The sequence below is a fragment of the Aptenodytes patagonicus genome, chromosome 22 (assembly GCF_965638725.1).
Source record: "Aptenodytes patagonicus chromosome 22, bAptPat1.pri.cur, whole genome shotgun sequence".
NCBI classification, from domain to species: domain Eukaryota; kingdom Metazoa; phylum Chordata; class Aves; order Sphenisciformes; family Spheniscidae; genus Aptenodytes; species Aptenodytes patagonicus.
Window position 1 is genome coordinate 2194235 of NC_134970.1, and position 25306 is coordinate 2219540.

General features: G+C 47.7%; 2 long non-coding RNA genes across 5 annotated transcripts; one reads left to right on the top strand and one right to left on the bottom strand.

The window, feature by feature from the left end:
- Positions 1 to 345: 345 nt before the first annotated feature.
- Positions 346 to 22000, top strand: LOC143170188 (uncharacterized). 4 transcript variants are annotated; one of them, XR_012997013.1, is made up of 5 exons: positions 346 to 395; positions 1918 to 2089; positions 9386 to 9553; positions 19660 to 19765; positions 20277 to 22000. It is a non-coding gene; the product is annotated as an uncharacterized LOC143170188 (long non-coding RNA). The 4 variants fall into 4 exon arrangements; XR_012997011.1 differs by lacking the exon at positions 20277 to 22000 and having other exon boundaries at positions 19660 to 19892; XR_012997014.1 differs by lacking the exons at positions 19660 to 19765; positions 20277 to 22000 and adding an exon at positions 13222 to 13735.
- LOC143170189 (uncharacterized) lies at positions 13778 to 19929 on the bottom strand. Its single transcript, XR_012997015.1, has 2 exons — positions 19879 to 19929; positions 13778 to 16507 (listed from the first exon to the last, which is right to left on the bottom strand). It is a non-coding gene; the product is annotated as an uncharacterized LOC143170189 (long non-coding RNA).
- Positions 22001 to 25306: the final 3306 nt, after the last annotated feature.

Consider the following 25306-nt stretch of genomic DNA (forward strand, 5'->3'; position numbering starts at 1 on the left):
TCCGACGGGAAGGAAGAGGAAAATGCCGCCATGTGCCGGGAGAAGGCACCTCGGGGGAGCCCGGGGCGAACCCCTCGCCCCTCAGCCGGCCCCCCCCCGGCCCCCCACCTCGGGGACACACGCTGCCTCCTGGGAGTTGTAGTCAGCGCGGGGTGACCTTGGCTCCGCGGGCCCGCGGCGCTGCGCCGGGCGGGGGCGGCCGGAGGGGGCGACCGCCTCCCGGGCCAGGGAGCCCGGGGGGGGGGGGCCCGCCGCCTCCCCCGCCCCCGTTGCCGCTCCGCCCCAGCCAACGGCAGCCCCGGCAGCCGCTGCGCTCCCCCCCCCCTCCCCGGGAACGGGCCGGGCCGGGAGCCGCGGGCAGCCGCGCCGGGAGCCGCGGGGATGCTGCGCACCAGGCAGGTACCGCGGCGGGGGAGCGGGGGGGGGGGGGGAGCGGGGCCGCCCGGGGCTGCGGGGCCGGCGGGGCCGGGGCCGCGCGCGTCCCGTGCGCATCCCACGCACCGGCCCACGCGCGTCTCGGTCCCATCCCCGCCCGCTGCCGCCGCCGCCGCCCTTGCCCTCTCCGGGGGGGTGCGGCTGACCCCCGCCGAGCGCTCCTCGCCTTGGGGCGCTGCCGGCGGCTGCCCGCCGGCGCCCCCCGACCGCAGCCGGCTCCGGGCGCGGGGGAGAGGCGAGCCAGGCTCCAGCGGCCCCCCCTCCGCCGGAGGCACCCTGGGCTGGCCCGGGCTGGGGGGGGGTGCACGCCGAGGGGGGGCTGAGGGCTTCGGCACGGCCCCCCTCTCCCCCGGGCCGGTCTGCTTCCCCAGAGTGATGAGGATGATTTAAATAATAATAATAATAATAATAATAATAATAATAATAATGAGAAGCAGCAGCAGCTAATTCCGTTACACTTCAACAAAGGGGTCCATGTGAATAAAACCTTGGGCAGCTCTGCCCAGGCTCGCTCCTTCCTAGTGGGTACGTGGGAATGACTGTGCTAGGCCAAATGGGAACAACGGGTGGCATTTCAGGGGTCCCTCACTTATTTCTATTTTAACACAAGGCCACGGGAGTTGGAAGCGGCAGCTTTACAGCTTCATGTTGTCTCTGCTTTTATATTTAGGGATAAGTGCTCCATATAGCACTGTAACTTCCATGCGATGGATTGTTATGTTCTTGCTCCCTTTTTTTCCCTCTCACAGAATATATGATGTAGTTTCTGTTTGTAGACTGTTTTAATAGCGAGGTGGCTGAGACAAAGTTTACTCAATAAACTTGCCTTTCCCCTTGAGCAGCTTTAGCTTAGATAAACGGGCTTTAAAGTTCCAGTTTAGCGTGGGACTAGGACTGTTTACCATTCATCATTGTTAGTTAATTGCTGTTTGGTTAAATATTTAGTTTGGATTAAGTTCTTTTATGCTCTTTTCTTAAAAAATAATAAATAAAGGTGTGTGGTAAAAGGTAATGTGGTAAAAGGCTTTGTAGGAGGCTTTTTAAAGATACTCTGCAGCAGGGAAGCTCCATAAAGTTATTTTCTATATTTTGTGAGTAAATTTTCTTACTTGTAGTTTGCTGTGGTGGTATTTGTGACTAGCCAACCTAAAGCAGCAGGGATATGCGACTGTTTTCTGGAGTGACTGCAGACTTCTTGTCTTCACTACCAGTTTCATTCCTTGTTCTGAAAAGGAAAAAATACAGTTCGCATCATTGTTTAAATCCACAAAATCCAACTCGTGGCCTGCAAATTGACTGTGTTCAGTGTAAGAGGACAGTGCAAAGGAAGGACAGTTTTGGAAAACACGCCAAGGATGGACTTTTAACACGCTTAGCTAGGAGCCAGCAGCAACACCCCTGCTTTTCCACCCCATCCATCCAGCAGCAAGGATGAGGATCTGAGTTTCAGGGTTAAGTCTCAAAGCAGCCCTTTGCTTTCAGGTACCAGGATCCCCCTCCCTGCAGAGGCGAATGGCACCAGCGACCCGCGAGCATCTTCGCTGCATGGGGCTCCCCGGTGCTGCCCCCCTGCCTGCGCAGAGCCCGGCCGTGGATGGGAGCTCACCCGATTCTTGCACAAGATGGTGCGGTGCCGGCTGAGCAGGTGGATCAGGTGGGGACATGAATGGGGGGGGAGGCCTGGGAGAGACAGAGAAGAGCAGAAAGCCCCCATGGCAAGCAGCAGCACGCTGCAGTCTGCTTCTGCGGGAGACTCAGTGCCCTATATGAAGGTCTGCGTTTCGTAGGGCCTTTTTTGGTACAATGCTGCAAACTCCCATGTTCTGCAGCAGTGACCCAGTCGTTATATAAACAAGGGTTTAATTTTGGAACTTCAATATTTAAGAGGCTAAAGTTTCTTTCACTCAGACATGTCCTGCCCATTTGACAAAATGCTTCTTACCTACATTATCGGTTGCTAACAAAGTGTCCTGCGGCTGTGTTCATGGTCCATTTGAGTGAATATTTGTACTCAGGCTAATTCCCTTTCATAGTATCACTCTGTCAGACTGGAGCAGGGTTTTATAAGATGGCATCGCCCTGGCTGGCCCTTCTGGGTTCTCACCCTGGCTGGCCTCTAAGATGAACAGGAAAGAGCAGTAACACGAAAGGGTGTGTGGATGCTAAGAGCAGCAAAGGCCAGCACGGGTAGTTATCTACAGTAATACTACCATCACAAACCAAGGCCCTTTGGAATACAGACATAGGGATCCATCCTGAGATGGGACCTCTACTAGAAGTGACTTGTATAACTCGTATACCAACTCCTGCAAGGAGAGAGGCTGGAGCGGTGTTGATCCTCTCCTGCTGTCTTCTGCAGAGAATTTGCCTTTGGCTTTTTTCTGCAGTCAGGAATCATTCTGCACATAGCCAGTTTAGTGATGGTAACACAGGTATCTCCTTGGAGGGGACAGAAGCTCAACTCGTCACTTGCTGTCAAAGACAAAGACATGGTTTCTCATCTACTGTCCTGCTGTAGGTGTGTTACCAGCACTTCAGCCTCGACTGCTCTGTTCTAAAGCCATCAAAGAAGTTAGAGGAACAGGAAACAAATTGCATTAAAAGTGCTTTGGAGGAAGGAGTTACCATGGAGATGGAAAGTCAGGTGTTTTTTTTTTTCCCCATGCTATGAGAAGGCAGTAGGTCCATCTCAAACAAACTTGTGTGGTCTTGATAACATGCCTTCTGTCTCTTTCTTTGCGATGGTCCAAAGCTGTGAGGCATCTGCGTGTTGGTTTTGGTGGTCTCCATCACTGCCATTCTCTCCAGTTACTGAATTACTAAATCTCCAGCATCGAAGCTCACCGATACATTGACGCTGGGCCACTGAGAGTAGCTCCTTCCGACGCCAGTTACCTAAGCGTGATAGATTTCCCCATCTCGTGGTCTCTGTGAAATGGATTTACAGAAGGAAGCTTTTGTTCTTTGTGCTGTAAGAATTACATTAGTATTCTGGAAAAGAAACACCTGCCTTTAAAGTATGATTTAGCATTTCTGTTACAGTCCTATACTTTCTTACCTGGGTCCACTTTCATGTGGTGGCCCTTCCACAGCATACCAGTCAGCTGGCTGTTTTCATACAGCACTGATAGAAGGAATAATGTAGGCTTTGCACCCTTTAAAAATGCTTTAATTGTGCAGTTTTCAGTGCTGTCTATACTGGGCTGTGAAATGAGTAGGAACTGTGGTTAGATACAGCATAAAACTTCTCTCTGGTGTGTTTATCTGGCATCCTACAGTCTCACAGTGCTCTGTGATTGTGGACCGTCACGCTGCCTGCTTGGTACAGTTTGTCACTTAAATGGAATGATGCGAGTATAAGAATTAGCCCTGCCCTGCTGGGACTGTGCAAATCCATCATGCCAGGAGCCTGCCTTTCACGGTGCCTGGTAGGGAGCACCCAGGGAAGGAGCATACAGGCATGGCAGGTAGCTGCACTCCTTCCCACATCCTGCAGCTAGCTCTCCGTGAACTTCTGAGTAACACCACATCCATCACTTGAATATGTTCAGTTATGGTTTGGTGGGGTTTTTTTAACCTATCACTCTGAACCTACAAATTCTGAATTTAATCAGTTAATTTTTTCCCCAGCACTGCACATCATGAGATCCTTCCTTTACTCCTCACTGTTTTACCATGGATGCACCTCACTGATTTTGTATCCTCTCCAAACATTGCCAGCTCACTGCATACTCATTTTCCAGAACATTTGCAAACACACTGAGTGCTCAAGAAGCTCCCAGCATCCTGGCCGGTGTGTTTATGTATATTTGAGCACTGAGCGTTTCAGTTTTCACCTGTACTCAGAGTTTGGTGCAGGCAGCGAATCGTTCTCCTGAGGCAGCTCTCATCTTGGACAACCTCATTTTAACCTCACCGTTTCGAGGCAGGAATGGCTTTATATAACCCAGATTTCATCCCCGGGGGTGGCGGGTTCGGTGTCGAGGCTGTGCAGAACCAAATGCTTACCCGCACAAGCTGGGGCATCGTGGACTCTCCTGCCGGTGACCTCGTACATGTTTCACCTTTACCTGCAGTTGAGAGGTGAAGAAATGCTCCATCTCCAGCAAAGAGCTGCAGATCTCCAGAACGACGTTGCAGAAAGCGTCTGTTACATCTCACAGAGGGAAATGCTAACGAGAGAGGCTGAAAAGCAAACCCTCTGGGACGCTGGAGCTCCTGGGAGGTAGCCCTGATGAAAGAGCATGTGTCAGAGGGAAGACTGGGATTTAGGTCTCAGTCATTCTTGGCTCATTGATGTGCACATCTGATGGCCTTATTTTCACCTGTCATATCCAGTCTGCTTCCCTATATTCCTCTTGAGCACCTCTCTTCTCACCCTATCAACGATTGAAATGGGGTACCCCAAATGCCAGAAGACACTTTCTTGCACCAGCTCCCATTTCACAGACTCCTGAATTCTAATGAATATCCTGGACCTTTTACCCTGCCATAGATGTACCTCTTCGAAAACTAAACATCCTACAAATGTGGGCAGAAACACCAGACAGCATTTTCAAAAGGAGAAAAGCTCTATTACTGGATTATATTCGGATGGGGACTGTAGGAAAACTGATCAACACAGAGCAGCAAGGTTAATGCATGTGCTGCTGTTGGAATCACAGCTTCCCTTCCCACCCCAAACCATGCAGCAATTCTTCGTGTCGTTGCACGGGGAAGCGGAATTACCACCATCCGCCGACATCTCGCTTTTTTGTTCCTCACGCACACTGTTCTCCATGCGCTGCTTTGGCTGCTGGTCCCTGATGGTTCGCAGCCTGTCCCTGGGTGCCCACCGCATCTCCTGGGCAACTCTGTTCACGTGTGGGTAATTCCTGATAGCTCATTTGCACCAGCCTTTACTTTTCTATGCAATTCTTTTCCTCAGAGATGAAACTGACCTCTTTAGTACTATAGTGCAATACTGAAATGAGTGTGGAAACCATGTTTGTATGTTTACAAAATAATAGAGATGTGTTTTCTGTCCTCCTTCGTGTGAGGGGTGACACACTCAATGTAAAACTAATTGGAATTAAAGTCTTGGTGCCTCCGTGCAACCAGGACTATCATAGTTACAGTGTAGGACTGCCAGCTCAGCAGTCACTGACTGCTTAGAAATGACTTTTCTTCTAATATTACTACTAAGAATCCATTCAATAATAATTTTAGAATCTATGTCTTTTTCATTATTTAAGATAGATTCCTCTCTTCCCCTTATCTTGATTTTAAAGACTTTATGAGAATCTGTTGGATCTCTCTGATTCTGATTTAACTCTTCAGCTTCTCAGTACTGGTAATTTAGTGTACAAGTGCAGCAGTGTCTTGTAAAAAAGACAGCAAAGTCTTATAAAACCTTTCTAATGATTTAGGTCTCAGAAAATTTGAAGGCCTGTTCCTCTTTTGAGGGATAACAGTTGCTCTGATCAAGTAGATGGACAGTACCTCCTGAAGAGTGGCAACCGTGAAGTCCTGCAAGATAGTCTAAATGGCCGAGGCATTTCGAATCATAGAATCACAGAATGGTTTGGGTTGGAAGGGACCTTTAAAGATCATCTAGTCCAACCCTCAAATTTGTTCTCTCCATTCATGGTACCAGCCATCTTCCTTCTCCATGTGAGAAATTGCTGTGTAGGCAGAGGGTCAGTATAGGCAACTTTCTCTTGAATACAATTAAACTCAATGCTGTTGTATGAAAAGTATTTTATAAAAATGGACAGCAAAGGCCCTCATGCTGCTGTGTAACGCACTCGGGCCTCCGGCTCTTTCCAGCTGTTACTTCATTCTCCTTTCAAGTGCTCCATGGCAAAATTAGATGAGCCGCGTTAGTGGTGATGCTCCTCTCTCCTGGAGCTGTTGCTGGAGCCGGCGTGTTTGTGTCCCATCCACCCTGACACACCTTCCTCCCGTTGCCAAGGAGCTGACTGTATTGCCAAGAGCTGGGATTGTGCCTGAACTGCTCCGGCATTCCTGCTCTTCCTCTGCCTTCTCCCCACCTCCCACTCGGCCTCCGCCAGAACTGCACTGGAAACGGTGATCCTGCAAACACCACCTCGCTTTTGGGGGGGGGTTCTTTGCAGTTTCAGGCAACTGGGATGTGCACATGGACAATCCCAGCGGTGGGACTGTAGGTTCGGCTGTGACAAGCAGGGTGTTACTACCACGGGGTGACAGGTACCTCTGCAAGATAACTCAGGTTGCCATGGTTACAGATGGAAAATAGGGCTACGGGTTAACTCGGGCCAGCGTTGCATGAAGCACAACATCCCACGTCATTTTGCACACACCTGAGACAGTGAAAGCTGGAGTGGCGGCCACCACAACTCCCCGAGTCCCCACCCAGCCCCGAGTTTGTAGGTTAAACTTCCCGAAACTTGCCAAAGAGAAATCATTGTGTGCAACAGCCTCAGGGATGGAACTGGGGTTGGGGTAAGGCAGCCTCCTGCAAGACTCTGGCAGAAGGAGCCCGTCTCAGCCCTGTGACCTGTTATTTATTACTTATTGGTGCGCCCCAAATTTTAAGGCCTTACGTAAGCTCTGATTTTTCTGAGCTTTCACGCTCTGAATATTTAAGAGGAATTCTCAGAGTCAGGCACACACCTCACCGTCACTGTCGTTTCATCTTGGAGGCAAAGTAGATATCTTCAGCTGGACCGGAGGGCTGGAGCTGATACAGGCTCTGATGGACCAGCCAGCCATGCAACAGTTCTGAGTGTCCCCAGAACATGACCGTCTTCGGGACTCGGTGAAAACCTCCCAGGCAAACAAAGGGACAAATGAAGCCTGGAGTGAAAATAAAAGAAAAAAAAAAAAGTTTCTACCCCAAGCAGAGCTGTTACTCACAGGTGGTTTTGGAAGCTCCATGAAATCGCTTTGGGATGCTGCTATTTCTCTTTCACAGTAACCTGCAGCACTGCACGGCTGGAGGTCGGTTCTGCCAGGCTGATTTCTGCCTGTTACCGTGCACAAGCTATTACCGTCTCCCAAAGAGAGAAACTGCACGTGCACAGGTATCAGTGAAGAGGAGGTAAAGGGCCTGCTGGAAATACCACTCTTGGCTTTTGAAGTATTGCAGCCGTCATTTTGATGGTCCAGCCCTAAGGAATGAAAAGTGACATTGTGGGAACGGATCTAAAGAGCGGAGGCTCATGTCCAGCGCAGTCAATGGGCAAATAAATTGCGTTCACGCTATCAATCTCTCAATAATATGGCTTTGGTGTGCTGTTCAAAATAGGTATTTAAAGAAGTCTTAAAAGTTTGTACCTTCATCACAATATATTCTTACTGCCTTGTTTTCTGGGGGGAGGAATAGTATTAGAAGCTGGCTTAGAGGCTTAAAACCAGTCCTTGCCATTTCTTAGGCCCTTCCAGCAGACTGAGAGCTAATCCTCAGCTCTCCTTTCCCCTTTAAAGCAGTAAAACGATACGGTCCTGTACGGGCTGAGAAGGAGCTATTTTGTGTGGGTTTTTTTTTTTTAAAAAGGAAAATAGTTGGCAGGAACATGAGCAAAGCTGAAAGTATTTTCATCTGTTTTGTTTTGTAATGTTTAGTGTTTTGTTTTCTACTTTACAAATTATACAAAGGAATCACTCAAAACAAAGGTCTCCCATTCTGGAAAGAGAAAAAAAAATCTACAGTGGGACTAATGTGACTAATCAGAATTGGCCAAGTAAGAAAAAACCAAAGTATCTCCAAAATTGACAATATCTATTTTTTCTTAGGGGAAAAAAAAAAGAAAAGCTCAACCTCTAATTTAGATTTGTTTGCAAAATAATTCCATGCTGGGAAGAGTAATCAACTCGTGCATAAAAATATTTTTGAGATTCATTTTTATTTCATTAATCGCTTAGATTTTAGAACTTACTAGTGGTTTTCAAATTATTATTGCTATGTAAGTACAAAATACCCATCCTAACTTTTAAACTGTTGCATACCCTTGTTTTATGAAAGGCTACAGAATAGAACTGACCAAAAAGACACAGTTCAGAAGGTTTAAAAAAAAAATTCTTGGCAGTTTGAGGAGAAAACAGCTGCGGAAGGAGACTCCTCACGCTCCCTCCTTTATACAAGTATTTTTAAAAGATAGTAGCTTGTAATTACTTATTTTTAGAAGCATCTAGAAGCCTCAGCTGAGACCCAGAGGCCAGTGCGGCTCAGTGCTGTACAAGCAAAGACAGTTTATCCCTGGCCAAAATAATTTACAATCCCAGTTTCAAGGCTGAGACAAGAGGCAGAGATAACCCTCAGCCAGTACCTGCCAGCACCAAACCCAGCAGGAACAGCGAAACGCCACGGTTACTGACGGTGTCGGTTTATTCAGCTGAGCTGATGAAACCACTCTGAATATGATAATTTTCAGTAGTAAAAATAAAAAGCATTTCGGGAATCCTTCACAAAAGGGCAAATAATTTGTGGTATCAAGTTTTAAATACTCTGGGATACGAGCTGCAGGCAGGCGTGGTGCTCGCTCTGCGTGCGTCTGGCAGCTCCCGGGCACTCGTGGGTGCTGTGCAGGGGGCGGGAGTGGGGACTGAAGCGATTCGTATGAATCACAGCAGATTTCCCAATCTCTCGCTATGCTTATAAAAGCAGTCACTCCAGGCAGGGGCTGGCAGACACATGCATCCAGTGAGATGTGCCCTCGTATCCATAGGTGTTTCTAAGTCACGGCCAAGCCTCTCTGCACACACGCAGCATCGCTACCTTTCTGTAGGTGCATCCCGTAAAGCAGTGGGGAAAAGGAGGAGGTCTGCTCTCGGATGCGGTCTGCTGGTGGCACAGTAATGCTAAGAAAGCTGCTTAGGAATGTCTATAAACAAATTTTTCCCTGTTTATTCATTTCCCAATTGGAAAATATTGCTTTGTCATATTAAGGTTGGTGAAACTTCTAATGGGAGATTTTCTTGTACCCAGGGTGTAACTCCGGGGAGTTGAGAGGTGACAGCAAGACTGACAACCAGGACAGCGGGACAGCCAAAATCTCTGCTACAAACTCAGCTGGGATACGGGAGGCTTGAGCCACAGGACTGCCTTCTGTGGAGATCAAAGCAGGGATGTGCAGGCGAATTTCTGTCAGCCCAGGTGAGTGCCCGTCAGCCCAAAGGTACCAGCTGTTCTGCAGCGTGTCTTTCTCCTTTAATTAAAAATACAAAAAGCAAGCCCCAAATCCTGGATCTGCCTTTCAGTGCAGAGGGCAAATGAATCTCAAAAACGTAAAATGAAATCTTTTCTGATGAGCTATAAGTAAAAATACTATTTACTGAAGTGGCAGTTCTGCTCAAAGCTAACAAGGTATTTTCCAGAGAGATACCCTCTTCCCAACTCCCCTGTCCTCCGAGCGCCGCTCAGCCAGGCTGTAAGCGTCCGTGTTCCCGGGGGGAGGCAGCTGACCAGCACCGTGCCACCCAGAGTCCAAAACCGTACCACCACGCAGTGCAACCTGCCAGGCTGACAGCCCTGGAGGCGATGCTGTCGGCGTTTCAGATCCTGCCCTTTGTGATGGCTGTGTTCTAACGTTCATCGGGACTTGTTTTATTTTTTTCTAAAACATCCAAACAGGCTCAGTCGATCACCTTAAATGAAATTCGTGCTGTTCCCCCTGTATTTGCGGGAGAGTTGTTCCTCAGTTACGTAAATCCAAGATACTGAAGGAGTGTTTGATGAATTTTTCCTTTGTTTTACCGGCTAGAAGGTCTTTCAGTCGCTGGCTGTTTTTTGCAGCAGCAGCAGCAGCAGCAGCAATGTGTGCAGCCCGAGATCCATCTCAAGCAGAGGGGCCCTTGTGCTTACCTAGTGATTGCTGCTACAGAAACGAAAGGAAAAAACATAGCATTAACTCCTGGTTTCTGATAAAACAAAACTAAGTTATTATAGCTGAAGCGATAAATTTTCTGGCTAAATATTTAAACTGGTAATTAATATACATCCTTTAGGGTGGGAAAATAGTTGTTTTCCATAGTTTATAGGCTTTATGGGAGAAATAAACTACCGTAATTTGAAAGCAGAGGCTTAAATATGTTTATTTCATACTAAACATTTTGTAATTCTGCTTACGAGATCGTAAGTCAGCTCTCTGTGTGAATGTCGTCCAGGAGGAAATAAAACCAATAGGGATTTATGGCAGTTCCTACGGGACATACTGGCGCACGGCACCGCCCCGGGGGGTTTTAACCACGCTGGGCAGCTCTGGCACAGGGCCGAGCTCCCCCGGGGCTGCCAGTGGTTCAGGGAGCCGGTAGGAAGGTGGCGATGTTTAAATCTTTAACCAGCAAAGCACACATTACCTGAAACCCCGTTTTCCGTGGTGTAGTCTGGTTTTGCTCACTGGGGAGAGCAGATTTCCAGGGCTGGTCACCGAGTTAAGCCTGCGCCGATCAGCTGGAGCCGGGCAGCCAAAGCCTGGCGAGGCGGGACGCTGCCGTCACTCCCGTCACTCCCGTCGCTCCCGTCGCTCCCGCCGGAGGACGGCGTGTTCCCGGGGTTACGCAATAGCGGGCGGCACGCGCCCCCCGTCCCCTCTCCCGCCGCAGTGGGCACCAATCCCCCTCTCCATTCACAGCCTCTGCGTCCCCACGTGAAATGGGAAACCTTGAAAAAGCAGAAGTGTGGCTGTAATTAGGATTAATCTATTTTTAGCAAGCTGGCTGGTGCCCTGTCCATGCTCTAGCTGAGATGTTTAATTTTAGCTAGCTTGACTCTTTCTGCAGTTGCACCCAGGATTGATATGAAAATTTTCTTTTAAACCCTGAGTTTGTTGTTTTTTGGTTTTGTTTTGGCCGGGCACGGTGGTTTTAACAAAATAACTTTTTTTCCCCATGTACAATAGCTGGAAAATCCAGCACTACAAAGGTTGCTGCGTAAAAAACAGTTGTACAACTTTTACTATCATTATTATTCATTTTACTATGTAGTTTGGAAACATAGTCATAGATCAGGAATGTGTTGTACCCTGGGCTGCACAACCAGCACGGAAGGAAAAGCGCCTCTTCCAAGCTATACTGAGTAAAAACATGTAGTGATACCAGTACGATTTTTGCTAAATAGCATCAGGACAAGATGTTAAAGATGTCGATGAACAGCCAGCTGAGCACCTGGTCGTTCACTGATCCTGTATTTAAATACCTGCTGTTCATATGTTTAACCTTTTATAATGTATTTGTAAAGGGAACTTCAAGTAAGATTAGCAGTTAGGGAAACACCGTGAAACACAGTTGGCTCGAGATCGATAGATTCCTCCATCCCGCTGCCCCCCGCCCCGGGTAATGTTTGGCTTTTGCAACTATTCATGCCCCAGGTGAGACTGGCCAGGGGGGCCAGGCACCGGGGCAGTGGGAGGAAGGAGCGGCCGCGGTGCCTCCCCGAGGGCCGTGTCCCTCCCCGGGCAGGGGAACAGTACCTTTAAGCAGCGTACGGGCATCAGGTCTACTTGAAGTTTTCCTTGCTACAGCCGTGCTCTCCGATGGGTGGGAAGCGTGAGGGTGGTCCACTGCCTCGTGACTGGGAAGATGCTCTCCTTAGGAAAAAAACAAGCTCCTCAGCAAAACGCTGTTCTCTCCCAGAAAATACAGCAATCAGCCCAGGGGCATGTTCTGCTTTACACGTAGGGGCAGGGTGCATTTTCCTCTACACCCCACCTGTCCGTCCCCCCCCCCGCCGTGTATTTTGGTGACTCATGAAGCTTCAAAGTGCTGAGCGTAGCGAATGGCTATTTCTGTGCTTCCACTGCAATCCCTGCTACCTCCGACTGTGCTGTCAGTGCACCTCAGCCATGCACAGCACCCCCGCCGGCTCTATTCTTAGCAGCTAATAGCTGAAATAATTACTTTTGTCTCAGCGCTGTTGGCTCCTTAGATTTGGAACTGAGCAAAACCTGCAGCTCGGGGAGCCTGGCTGCCACTGCTCCCGCTCCCGCCGCAGGCAGAGCGGCCGGGGGTCCGGGGGAGCCGCCACGCCAACCTCCGGGCAGCTTTTTTGTCATTGTGCTGACCAGGAATGCTGCAAGACAGCAAGCAGAGTAAGCAGAGCTGTCGGTTGAGGATGCTAAATACCTTGAACCCGGCTTCAACGCAGGGCATAAGCTCTGCTTTGAAGCAGCTTGTATGTTAATGTGGTGCCACGTCTTTGGAAAGGATCTCGGCAGTTCCAGCTGGGATTTTCTTAGACTTCACAGGGCAAATTCCAGGACTCCAGCTTTTCAAAGGGAGGGCTAGGTTTTCACCTGCAGGTTTCCATTTCAGTGCCTGCTTTATTGCGTGGGCTAGGCTTGCATGAAGAATGCAAGCGTTTTATGCAAATGTGACTACCCAATGCCAGCACATCCCCAACAGTTGTTGGGAACGAACCCACACCTCTGGCTTTGCAGTCTTTTGATTTCAACACCAGCTATTCCATCCAGTTCCCTTGAACCACCCCCCCAAAGAGGACTACGAAAAACCCCCCACCCCAATCTCTGCGCGCAGTCAGTTGTGCAGACCCAAGCAGGCACAGGGAATCACCTTTAAAACTGTTTCAGAAGGGTTTTTTGTTGTTATTTATACGTCTGCCTGCTCTTCCTCCTGTGGGTTGGGACCCCAGTGAGAATAACAGCGTGTGTATGCACTGGGCTGGCAAAGAATAGGCAGTGCTGAAAATATTGCAGAAGCGATTTCTCTGGCATTCGCTAACGAAACTTGTCTGGCAAACAATAAACCTTTCTGAAAAAAACCTAAACCTAAATGTTTGTTGTGACTGTAACTTTTCTGTTGTCACAGTGGAACAAAACCTGACGCGTGGTACATCACGTAGAATATCCCTTCATGGACTCTGGTAGCTGTGTTAGCAAATACTCCTATTTTGGAGTTGCAAGTCTCCAGTTTCCTGGAAGTCTGCATGTCCTGGTGACTTGTTAGGACAGCACTGCAAAACCACGGATTCTCTGTTGTTGTCATCCATGTACGTGTGAGAATAGAAGGAAGACTTCAATGTCTTATTTCTGCTTTTCTTTGAAAAATGAAAGAAAGTACCTCCTCGAAATAATTTCCTATCAATTTCCTCTCAAAGCCACACTGTTCTGGCAGCTTCTGTTTCAGATGACGTTTACGTCTCGCTAATTGACTGGGGGCCTTCTGTGCAGTAAGGACTATAATTAAGCAAGAGGCACAACTTGAGTAAAATCTGGGAGCAAGGAACTCCCGAATTTCCATATCAGCATTGACCCTGATTCCACATACAATGTGGGTCAAATTATTTAACGTTTATTTTTCAGCCTTCCCATATGCAAAATTGTATCAATTTTAAATAAACAAACATTAAAAACTTACCAGTTCCTGTAGGTAACAACTAACATTACTTCTTTATTTGCGGTCAGTGTAGACAATTGTTTTACTATAGCAAAGAATCAAGTAGGATTTTTTTTAAGGACCATTTACTAGTACAACATTCAGATTAAAAGAAAATTTTAAACATTAATCGCCCTCTGACTGGTGAGAGGGTTTGGGGAAATAGTCCTGGCAGATGGGCTGTCGTGTTACTGTTTCTGCTGATACTCCTTGAATGGAGCTGGCTGGGAATTCTGTGCTGAAATAGATTTTTGTTGGAAAACATCGTTTCACTGAGGTTGCAAGCGTTTTGTGAGGAAGAGGTAGCGCTGACAAATTTCACATTTTTGAAAAGAGCTGTCCCACGTCAGCATTTGAAAAACCTACTATTGTGCATTTTAAAGGAACTTTCGGGACTTTTGGGTGGTAAACTGAAGAACGTTGTGCTAAGCGTTATTGTTAACTTTTACATTCCCCTGTCCACCTCTGCCCGATTCTTTGCTCCTTCTGTTTATTACCAACCGCTCCCCGAGATGATGTGCCGAGACGTCATTTACACGGATATTGAGGTCGAGGGGTTACAGATTTACAGCTGCACAGACTTGCTATGCCTTGGCCAGGAATTTGTTTGGCGTAGTCGAGGCCTTTGGATTATTTGATCTCAGCCTTTTAGTTAAATAGGAACATGCCCTGATTTTAACAATCGCAGTTTCCTGTAGTCGGCGGAAGGTGTGGCCGATGGCATTTAAACTGAAACCTGAGCCAAGGCTTCACCAGCAGGAAGCTGAAAGTGCGGGTGGTACCAGGGGGGTTTCGTTCGTCATTAAAAAGACCAAGGACCTTCCTCAGTGGATGGCCGAGGTTATTTTATCACCCGCAGTACCGATGTGTGTAGAGTTTTGTAACGTCAGACTTCGTAAGTTATTGCTGTTAAAGTCGTTGTAGCATGATAGCAGAAAATAGCATGGGAGATGCCACGGAACTGAGGATGCGTCTTTACGTACAGTTTGGCATATAAGCAGTGGCAAGCCCACACCTCCTCTGCTCACTGACGAATTGCTCCCTGATCCTTTCATGATGCCGAGGGAAACTGTTAATTGACGGTAGACTTGGTAGTGACGGCTGGGGGTTCAATCCCTCCCACCCTCCTAAGAAATTTATTTTTCCCCGAACATCCAGCCTGAACCGTTCAAGTTGTAAGTTGTGACATCTTATTACATTGTCTAGCACTATCGAAACTTTTTTGTTTTTTTATCAACACTGTAAGCACCCATGGCACAGTTGTAGTCGGGTCGCCCCTCACTTTGGAATGGATACTTACACCGCATTTGCCTGGTGAGACTGATCTCCCCTGCCTCCCACCATGGTCGTGGATTACTTCCATTCCCAGGCTTGCTTTCTAGCCCGGGACTTTGCTTCCTCGTAGTCAGTTTTTACAAAACCAAAGTTTTGCCTGTTTTTAGATGAGTTTGGAGGCGGGGGGGGGGGAAGGCAGTAACAAAACGTGTACATGGGCTCCACTTAAACCAGAAAAGCAGCACAGATTTCTACCATGGAACCACAGCCTCTATTTCCTTACTTCAGCTCACAGAAAATGCCAAAGCCTGTCCAACACTGAACTGACTTAACTGTGTGAGAAGACGACTTTATTTTTTTGGGCCTCATTATTCAGTTTCAAGTGCTGAAGCTTTCCATTGTGCCATGTTTTCTTAGTTGCGCACTTGAGTGTTTCCCAGTGCGGTGCAGCTTTGAATCTTCTTGGGAGCCTGAGTACCACCAAAAAGTAAATACTTACAGTCAGGTAAAGCTAGAAATGTTCCATGGCTGGTCATTTTCAAATGAAAGTAAACCATAAAATAAATGCTGCCTTTCCCCTGAAAGCAACCAAAAAGATATAATTTGAAATAAATCAAAGCTCCATTTTACTTTCTTAATATACCACAAGACTGACAAAATCGCTGTGAGCTAAAGGCACCAGTCAACTGTCCCATTTCTGAGCCTCCGAGTCTTTTATCTTGCTCCAGTGCCGTACGCAATCATGTTCAGAGCTTCGCTGGGTCGCGCAGGTCCAGCGAGATGGCCTCTGTCTTGTCTGCACAGTGCTGGTGTGTGGTAAATCAGCCACACGCTAACGGGGAGAACGGGGAACGCGGAAAATCCGCTCTGACCCTGCATGTTGGTGGAGCTTCTGAGATAACTCAGGTTTCGGTAACTGAAACCAGCACAGACAGCTTAACATCACATAAAACACTGGCCTACTTTAGCGAGTATCACTGCTGGCTGACTCATTTAAGTAGCCGTAGCGCTCTTACAATTTTACCTTCATTAACTGAAGTAGTTAATGCTTGCAGCTTTGGCCACAAAGTGTGTATGTAAGGCTTGAAGTCCCATGGGTTTGATTGCATAAGAAACCATGTCTTGGCATTTAGTTGATCAAGCACTACTTCTTTTGGTCACATGAAGGTTTGATTTCCCCTTGCATCAGCTACAACGGACCTTTTACATTTTTTGTACTTGTGTCTGACTGTTCAATTCGCAAGGGTCATCCCCTTCACCCCACACTGAGAGCCTGCGCTGCTCTCCCAGGTCCCGAGCTCATAGGAACCTTTTCTTTTTTTTTGTAGAATCATTATCTGAGAAACCGGGAGCTTGCAATTCTTCTCATTTGTGTCTGTGCGTAACAGGTGTCATTTTCAGTGTAGTACAGACAAATCCCAAAATAGCTCAGGCTCTTCAGACGCTGCGAAGAGAAAAAATAGTGGTTACTTCAGCTTTGGTTGTAGTGAAAAACCCAAAGCTTGCAGCCAGCTCTGAAGCCCGGAATTAAAATGGCAGATGTAGCCGTGTAGTAGTGATCTCTCCCTTGATTCTGTGTTTTTCAAATGGACTGCTGGCTCTCTCGCTCGCTCTTTTGTATATGCAGACTGACGCATGAACTCCCTCATACAGCGCTGGCTTTCCATTAGCTTCTCTTTGACTCCCAGATGCTGTATCTACCGCCGATCCACCTCCACATTTTCTGGTTTTGAGGCTCCAAGACGGGAGAGCACCGCTTCCCCTGCCTGGTGCTGAAGTTGACTGAAGGCACCAGAGTTAATGCAAGGGGGCAGAGGCAAGGAGAGAGTGTCCGTCTGCAAAATTTCTCTTGCCTGGTGGTGCCTGCTGTGCTGAAATACATAGCTGTTTGTGGACTTTCTTTGACAGAGATTTTTTGGATTCTGGTGGCTCCAGGAATGCAGTTATTAGTTCCCCTGCCTACACTGAGCATTCTGAATCTGTGTGTGTGAGAACACTTATTAATACTGTTCAGATTAAGAAGAGCCTATAGCTTTTTAGCACTTTCAGTACCTTGTCTTACACCATGCACCTGCCCAGTGGCTGAACCAAATTCAGATCAATGTCTTGCGGCCAGCATAGCAGGGTCTTGTGGGTCCAGCAGTAGCCTCATGCTTTTACGCCCCAAAGACCTGTGTTCGTTCACAGGAGCAGTTCCTTTTAAGTTGCCTTGTGCTTCAGGGTAACTGCCTGCTGAGTATTTGCAAGATGTAGGCCTAAAATATTTCATTTTAGGAAGTCAAGTAGTGGTTCCTGTCACCGAAACAGTTAATCAAAAAGCACTAACTCTCTACTGGAACGTGTGTGTGTGCGCGCGTGTGTGTTTTTGTTTTTTAGAGCCAAGAAGATTTGCTTTGGTTTTTTTAAAGCAGAAACCACCACAAAGTTGGCTGTGGTTTCAGCTGCGCTTGTTCGAGATTTTTATTGCTGACTACCAATCCTAAAAGAGTTAACCTAGTAAGTATGACTCAGAAGCAGAGAAGGAGATGCGAGGCTGAGAGCCTTGGAGGAAGCACAGAAACAGAGGTGAGGAACATAATAATTACCAAAAAAAGGTGCAGAGTCCAGGAGCGACGTTCCCCTCGGTTTGCCTGGCCCTGGCACCGCTGGCACGGGCTCCCTGGAAAGCTGCAGTTCCGCTCTTATAACACAGGGAGCAGGCTGGAGAATTTAGAGCTGCGTCACAGAGCTCAGCGAGAGAGTGAGAGAGCAAGCTCCGTCGATAGGTCTACCAGCAACAGCCCTGCTGCAGCAAGAGGGGAGAGAGGCAGCAAGAGAGGCAGAGAGGGCTCCAGAAAGAGAAGTAACACCAACACCAGGGAGTGGGCTCCTGCCACCATCCAGTGTCATTTAAAGATCGTATTTGGGCTTAGTTGGCATAGGAGGCTTCGCCCATTGACGATGCTGGAGACCCGGCGCGCTTAATCCCGCGGGGAGGGAGAGTGGGCAGACAGCGAAAGGGTTAACGGAAAGGAAATTTCTGGAACCTTCTATTCTGCGGCGCTACACAGCGAGCAGAGGGCTGAGGACTGCGCAGATGGTGCACGGGCAGAGCTCTTCGGTCCGGTTCGTCTTTCCCACGTACGTACCCTTTGATCAGGATGGGGCTTGAGCTGCATCTACCTATTTTAATTATTTGCAGGGCGTCCCTTTCCCCCGGCGTCCCCAAGTTCGGATCCCAGAGTGCCTTTATTATTATTTTGGCTGGGTATGATTGCTCTGTTCTGCGTCAGAGCTGTTTTCTCAATGGAACGACGGCACAGGTTGTACTAATGTCACTCTTGCCGGCATTGCTGTACTGCAGAGGAGGGTAGTAGTCGTGGGGGAGAGATGACAACTTTGCAAAGACTGCTGTTTTCATGTTTTGTTTGGGCTTTTTATTCCCCCGTCTCCCTAAAGGCTGGCATGTTGGCGAGGGTTTGGTGGAGGGGTTAACAGGCGCTCTGCGTTTCAGAGCTTGGAGGTTTGTCACTGCGTAGTTCGGAAAGTGGTAAACGGTGACGCAGTGATCATTGCAGGGCATGTCGTCCAGTTTTTAAAAGCACCGGGGACAGGTAGACGGTGCCTTCCAGACGCTTCCACACCAGCTGAAAGGGGTTAAGGATGAGTCGAGACGGGAAGCTAGCATTTAGGGATTAAATGTCATCATTTTGGCGTTGGAAAGTTGTTTACCTTGCTCTCTCCGTGTCTCCATGTTGGCAGCCTTCCAGCTCACATGTGATAGTCTTCCCTGTACTGCTGCATCATTAACTAAGTGGCAGAGCTGGCTCCCCATTGGCCGGGGAGGGCTCTCAGCCCAAAGGCGCCGTCCGATTGGCGGAGGAGGTGATGGCAGGTGAAAAGCCCTCCCGGATTGGTCGAGGACTGGGTGTCAAATCTCAACGTTGATTTCACTTGCTTCAAAGTGCCGGCAGCTCCCTGCCCGCTCCCTGCCCGCCGCCACGGCTCCCGGGGCCGCTGGGTGCCCCTCGGGCAGGGGCAGCAGGCAGGAAAGAAGCCGTTAACTCCTCGGTGCGGCGGGCGCCGGACCCCACACCCATGGGTGCCCCGGGCGGGTGCCGGGGAGGTTTCGTTTCGCCGTGCCGTGGTGATGATGACGTGTCAGAGCTGCAAACCACGGGGAAGGGGAAAGTACTGGGGTTTGGGGCTTTTCTCCTCGCTTGCTTGCTTTCCTCCTTCTCCCTTATAAGGTGGTTAAGTGTTAGCAGGACTGTGAACTGCTTGGGGCAGGGATTGCACCTGGAAATCATGTCGTGGGAATAATTGAAGAAGCGAAAAAGACTCTTGCCCAAACTCAGCTTTTGTTTGCATAAGGGTGAGCTTGCCACAGGCTAGGTAACATCAAGACAGCCCTAAGTGACGCGTCTGTAAAGGTTTGCAAAAGAAATAACAGCGTTAGAAAGCAGGGATTGAAGGAGGATTGGGAAGGACTGGGTAAGGATAAATGGGAGACTGAGGGCAGAGAGCAGCTCCAGAGAGAGCATGAGGAAATGAAGGGGAGAACATTTTTCTCTCTTAACCATTTACTATACTATTTTTTCACCTCTCTTCTTAAAGCGACCAGCAATGAAGATGGCAACTCTGCCTGGAAGTGCTGAGGACACAACCAGCTTTGGGCTTGGTCCTTCTGGCCGAGGAAGTCTCCCGATTATGCAGTGGAGTGGTAACTTTGCTTTCTCATACAGCAGGGAACATTATTCCATAGCCTTTCATCATATCGAGGCTTAAACAAGTTTAAGGATATGGTAGCATAAGCATTTAATCTGTATTACTCACTTGCTGACATCTCAAGCGTCAGGTCCGGTTGTTTAGCAACAACCGCTGGGTTCAGAACCGGCTCAAACATACTGCGTCCGCCGTCTCCATTACTTCAGCAGCAGCCTGTCCTCTGAACGGCAGTCTGAGAGAGAGGGAGAGAAAGAAGGGCTGTATTTACACACAGACACCCACCCCGACCGAATTTCGGTTGTTTGGTTACAAAGGCCGTACGCGCTGCGGTTTTATCCCCGACTCCATTCCTTTGCGCAGTACCGTAGAGGGGAGGATGCCATTTCCAACGGCAGTGCGGTGGTAGGAACAGGGGGGGAAGAAGAAAACAGACAGTAGGTGCCACTCCCCACTTTTTTTCCTCTTTCCCATCTCCACCTTTCTTGCCTCCCCTCGTTTTCTGCCAGATTCCATAGGGAATTTCAGACTCTTACTGCAGTCGTCACAACCCCTCCTGACTCACTGAGCCTTCGCTGGCTGTAGCTGGCTCCCTTGGAGCATCCTCGCCTCCTGCAGCGCCAGTTCCGCAGAGCAGGGGAACAACAGGAATAGCAGCAACAACGGTGGTCCCTGCAGCAAGCTGGACAGGCATAAATACACACACATATAGGAACAGTACAAGGCAGCCACGGAGGTAATTCTGTACAGCCAGGAGCTGGACTAAGAAACGATGCTCGGTTGCATGGAGGACGGGTGGGTTGAGTCTGTTTTACTGAGTGCTGTCTGAATGGACAAATCTTTGCATTTTTCCCCATCGCAGCTGTGGGGTGGAGGACCCCATTAATTTGCGAAGCTCGTGCTTCTTCATGGCATTTCTCAGTCCTTTGGAAGGAGGTGCAACTGGCAGCCGGTATACTTGCTCAGGCATATGCGTACTTTTTGAGTATCTGTGTTCGGCGTAGGGATGCATTTGTTGTTAGTCCTTTTGCTACCATCTTTTTGCCACAGTGATAGTTTGATTGTGGCTAACTGCAGGGAGGGTAAGGAGAGAGAGATAAAAGAGGAGTTATTTCAATGTTAAACTTCAGCTGTAAATCTCATTACTCAGGAATTGAGGTTACTGTCAGCAGGTAAATCTGTGGGACTGGCAAGAAACAAGGCTAAGAAGGGGACACGGCATATTTCTGTAGGACGGTAGCGATTTTGCGCATAGGGATGGTATTGTTACTGTATGTTAGCTGTACATGGCTAACTGTTCCATAATGGTGTTCTGCGTATTGCCGCAAAAGGACTTGGGCAAGCTGTGATTTCTTCCTCCCTCTGACACTTGTGTGTGTGACATTGTGTCAGCTGATTCATTTTTGTGTCTTTTGGTTTCCTTCCTTTGTAAAGTGGGGTTTATGATATCTCTCAGCCTTAGTGCGGCATTATGACGCAGTGTTCATTAATGCGTTGGGTCTGTTGGCAAAATACATGCAATTTTCTTGGGAGTTTTGACTGATCAAGGACTACAAAATTTGGTAAAGGAAGTTAGGGATTGCAAATGCTCACGACATAAATTTAAAAGCATTACTGTCTTACTCTTCTTTGATATCGAAGGAAGGCTCTCTGACTGATGAGACAGCCATGATCTCTTTCTGCACTTGTTTTGCCGATGGTCATGTTACATCTGTGACGCAGTCCAATTTTGCTGTTGGTTCCTGCCTGTGCTTTACGGAGTTGAGCTGATGAGGGCACAAGCTTGAATACGGTTAGGAACATTAATTTAATATTGATGTTGAAGTTTGCAACCATACCTGAAGTGGTAGGGATATCGGCATCCACCTATTTCACCACCCACAAACGGTGAAGGAATTCGAATGAACACAACAGCACCCCTAGCCATTTTGTTGCTCGCAGAGTAGACTCTAAGCCTGCAGCGCTGCTGCTGCTGCTGCTGTTAATTTCCATGTCATACAAATACAGCGTGGAGCTCTGTGTCAGGAGCTTTACTGATGCTGTGAGAACCTTAAAGTCTACGAGCAAATGTTTTTCTTTTCTTATTTGGGAAAATTCATTAAAATGTCCAAATACCAAGTATTCTACCTTCACTCCTCTTACAAATCACTTCCAGACCTATCCAGAAAATTCGCTGCTGCTGTGTATTTTTTCTAAAACTTGTTCACGGTGTTTTCTTAAGGTTTAATATGGGTGTGGCTGGGGGGGGCGCGGGTAAGATTTAAGTCAGTTAAGTATCTCTATCGTTGATGCTAATGGACAGAGATGTAGGCAAGAGATACGAGTTGCCCGTATCCTCTATATATCTGTATGTAGATATAGATAGTCCCAAGCCTAGGTTGCGAAGATGCCCTTGTTATGGAACAAGAAGGGAGTACTCTATTCTGTTCTCACCCACCCAAAAGTTTTGGTGCAAAGGCGGCAGTAGAAACGGCCAACGTGGGAATCTCTCAAAATGGTTTCAACAGCATTCAGAGATGCCAGTGCCGTTTATACTGGCATGGCTCCGAGAGAGGTACCGTGAGCTGCCTGCTGCAAGGTCATTCCCCTGACTCACTGTCAGCGACCAGTTGGTTCAGGAACTCCCAATCCACATTTCTTACAACTGTGGCAGTGCTTGAGTCCTGAACCTGGAGGTGAGGCTTGAAAATTAGTGCTACTGCAGTAGTGGGCCACTGAGTCCAAAAGTGTAGATCCAAAAAATCCTGCATCTCTCAAGCGTTTTAAAATCCCTATCTATAATTTGTTTCTTGAGCTAACTACAAAAACTTTGCACTAGTTCCCTCATCCCCTTTTTCCCCAAGACTTCCTCTGGACTGCTGGGAATCAGGAGCGGCATGTATTTAAGGACTAGTCATCAACTTACACTGTGTTCCAGAAAAAAAAATATGAAAAAAGTGTCTGCATATATTTGCATTTCTGTTCCTGTAGTCGTTATCAGGTGGACTCCGCAGGCTGCTCTAAGTTCACCACCGTCTGTGAAGCTAGTGTTGTCTCCCATGAGCTTTCAGTTTCAGGTACCTCAGCCCAATAACTGCCTTGTCCCCTCCCAGGTTTCCACATTTTTCTCCGGTGTTCCTATTTGTCCATGTCACTAGTATTTTCAGTTGACTCAGGGCAACATCAGCCATGGGTATGTTAGGGCTGGCTCTAGTCTTCTCAGCTTCATAGGCAGCAGTGGAGTGGTTAATGCCTCAAGGATCTTGAGCAAAATAACTTATTTTGTCCCCATCTTTGCAGTAACAAAGTTCAATTTGGGGGCATGTTATCTGGCTCCTTTCGAACAGAGAGGAACGTGGGGGCCAGTGCAGGCCAAGCACGGACACGAGTGGATCCTTCCTGCTAGCCTACCTACCTGTTTTGCTAGCCGACCTCCCCAAGCCTCCAGCCCTGGGCAGCTTCCTGCCTTGACCGTGCCTTAGCCGTTAGTATCATTATTCTCTAGTTTTCAAAGGGAGAGAACCTGGCTGCTAATCCTGATGCCAGTGACGACTCTTCGCCTACAGGGAGGCATATGTGATAGCTTGTCTGCTAAAAACTGAGCCAACACAGTGTGATTCAGAACTTAAGCTTTCCAAGGAAGAGAGCTATTTCTGAGTTAAGCACATCTCTTCAGCTCCCCACACAAACACTTTATCCAGTGCAAATGGTGCTTAGTAGGTGTCCATCAGCAGCCACTGGTTTTGTATTTGGATATACAGCTCAAATGCTTCTTAAACATTGACGATGGCTCTCAAACATACAGTGAAGTTTCAGTGATAGACAGAATGACGGGAATCCTGGGAACAGGTACAAACCAAACAGCTCACGTGCTCAGGGGAGTCAGCCAGGAGTTTGGTCAATGCTTTTCTCCAGCTTTTTTGACAGGTCCTTGCTACTGTGGATAGTGTTAAGATATGGCAGGGTACTGAAGGCATGTTTTCAAATGTCTGGTTTAAGGGCAGGTTATACTTCAGTGAACATCTGGCAGTATTTGTTTCCTTATGCTCTTCCCTGGCACAGGACAGTCTTTTGTCTCTTAAATGACACAAAGAAAAATATGACTTCCCTTGACATTACCTAAAGTAGTGGGAACGGTAGTGTTGGGGGAACACCATGTTCCTGAACTGACTATACAAATCACAACAATAATCTCTCTGTGACTGCCTTCAAGAGCTGCAATCAATACTTTATATTCTAAGGTGATGCTTAGGTACAGAAGCTAGGAACACAAAATTATTTTTCTGGTTTCAGCTACTTTGGTGGATAATTTTTTTTAGCATAGTTAGTTTTGTAATGTGCTGTTCAGTCAAGCTGTGTATGGCTAAATTTGATGAGTTTTCAGTGCTGCAACTTCCTACTGCTCTTCCATGACCTGGGTCATGTAAGTGCGATGCTTTTCTTCCCCTGTGTAAGTTTGCCCAGTTTCACCTCATCGTTCCTTGTGAAATCTGAAATCCTCAATAGGATTCAGTGGTTCAGTAGTTCCTGTGCCCTCCAAACAGGCTGTGGTTTTGCCTAGGAACTCTCATGAAAGCAAAGGTGGAAGAAAACTGTATGACTCCAGGCAAGTCAAAGCAATTTCAGATGAGCAGACGGGAAGCGGAAGATTAGAAATTGTAGCCCTAGTATCTAGCACTCCTAGAATGGTCACCATGCTAAAACCTCTCCCTTCAGTTCAGAATAGCTTTGGGGCAAGCAATAGCAAATAGCAAGTAAGTGTTATATTTTACTTATCAGTCTGAAACAAAGTTCTGGATTTAAAAAAAACAGGTCTTGTGAATAAATCCTAATTATTTTAGTGATGTCGTGCTGTTATGAACTATCTCCAAGTTTCTCCAAAAGATCTGTAATCTGCAAATTAAAGGTCTCTTGCACTTTTTTTAGCCTACTTTGTTAGACCCAAGCACCACAGAAAACGTGGATCAGTACGGCAGAACCATAAAAAGAAGGCTGGTATGGCCCATCACATCACCCAGTGTGCCTGGGTCAATGCTAGTGTTGAACTATCTTGCCCTCAAAATGACGTTCATTGCATCCAAACCACCAATACCTGTTTGCCAATGCTGACTGCTAGACCGTGGCTCAGCATTGTTTAGGAGAATCCTGGCTGGCACCAAACCGGGTGGGAAAGAGCTCTATCGAAACTCATCCAAAACTCCCCCAAAGCAGCAAGAGTTAACCACGCACTAGTGTGCCTTCAGTGAGGCCACCATGCAAAGAGAAAAGGCCAAGATGCACCTCTCAGACCTCATCACAAGCCAAATTTCAGCCATCACTGACACTGCCAATCACCTGGCCTGCGCTAAATTATCTGGAAAAGAGCTGCTTCTCCCTACGTTAAACAAATGAGCAAACAAAAACCTGGCCTTCCCCTCACCCCCAAACCCTTGAACAATTGGGCCATTTTAAAAAAATGGGTTAGAATGATAGGCAGCTTGGTGACAGTTCAGCACAGTTAGACAAATGCTAGTGAGTGCTCTGACAGATTACCCTTAATAGGAATTGAAATTAGTGACTC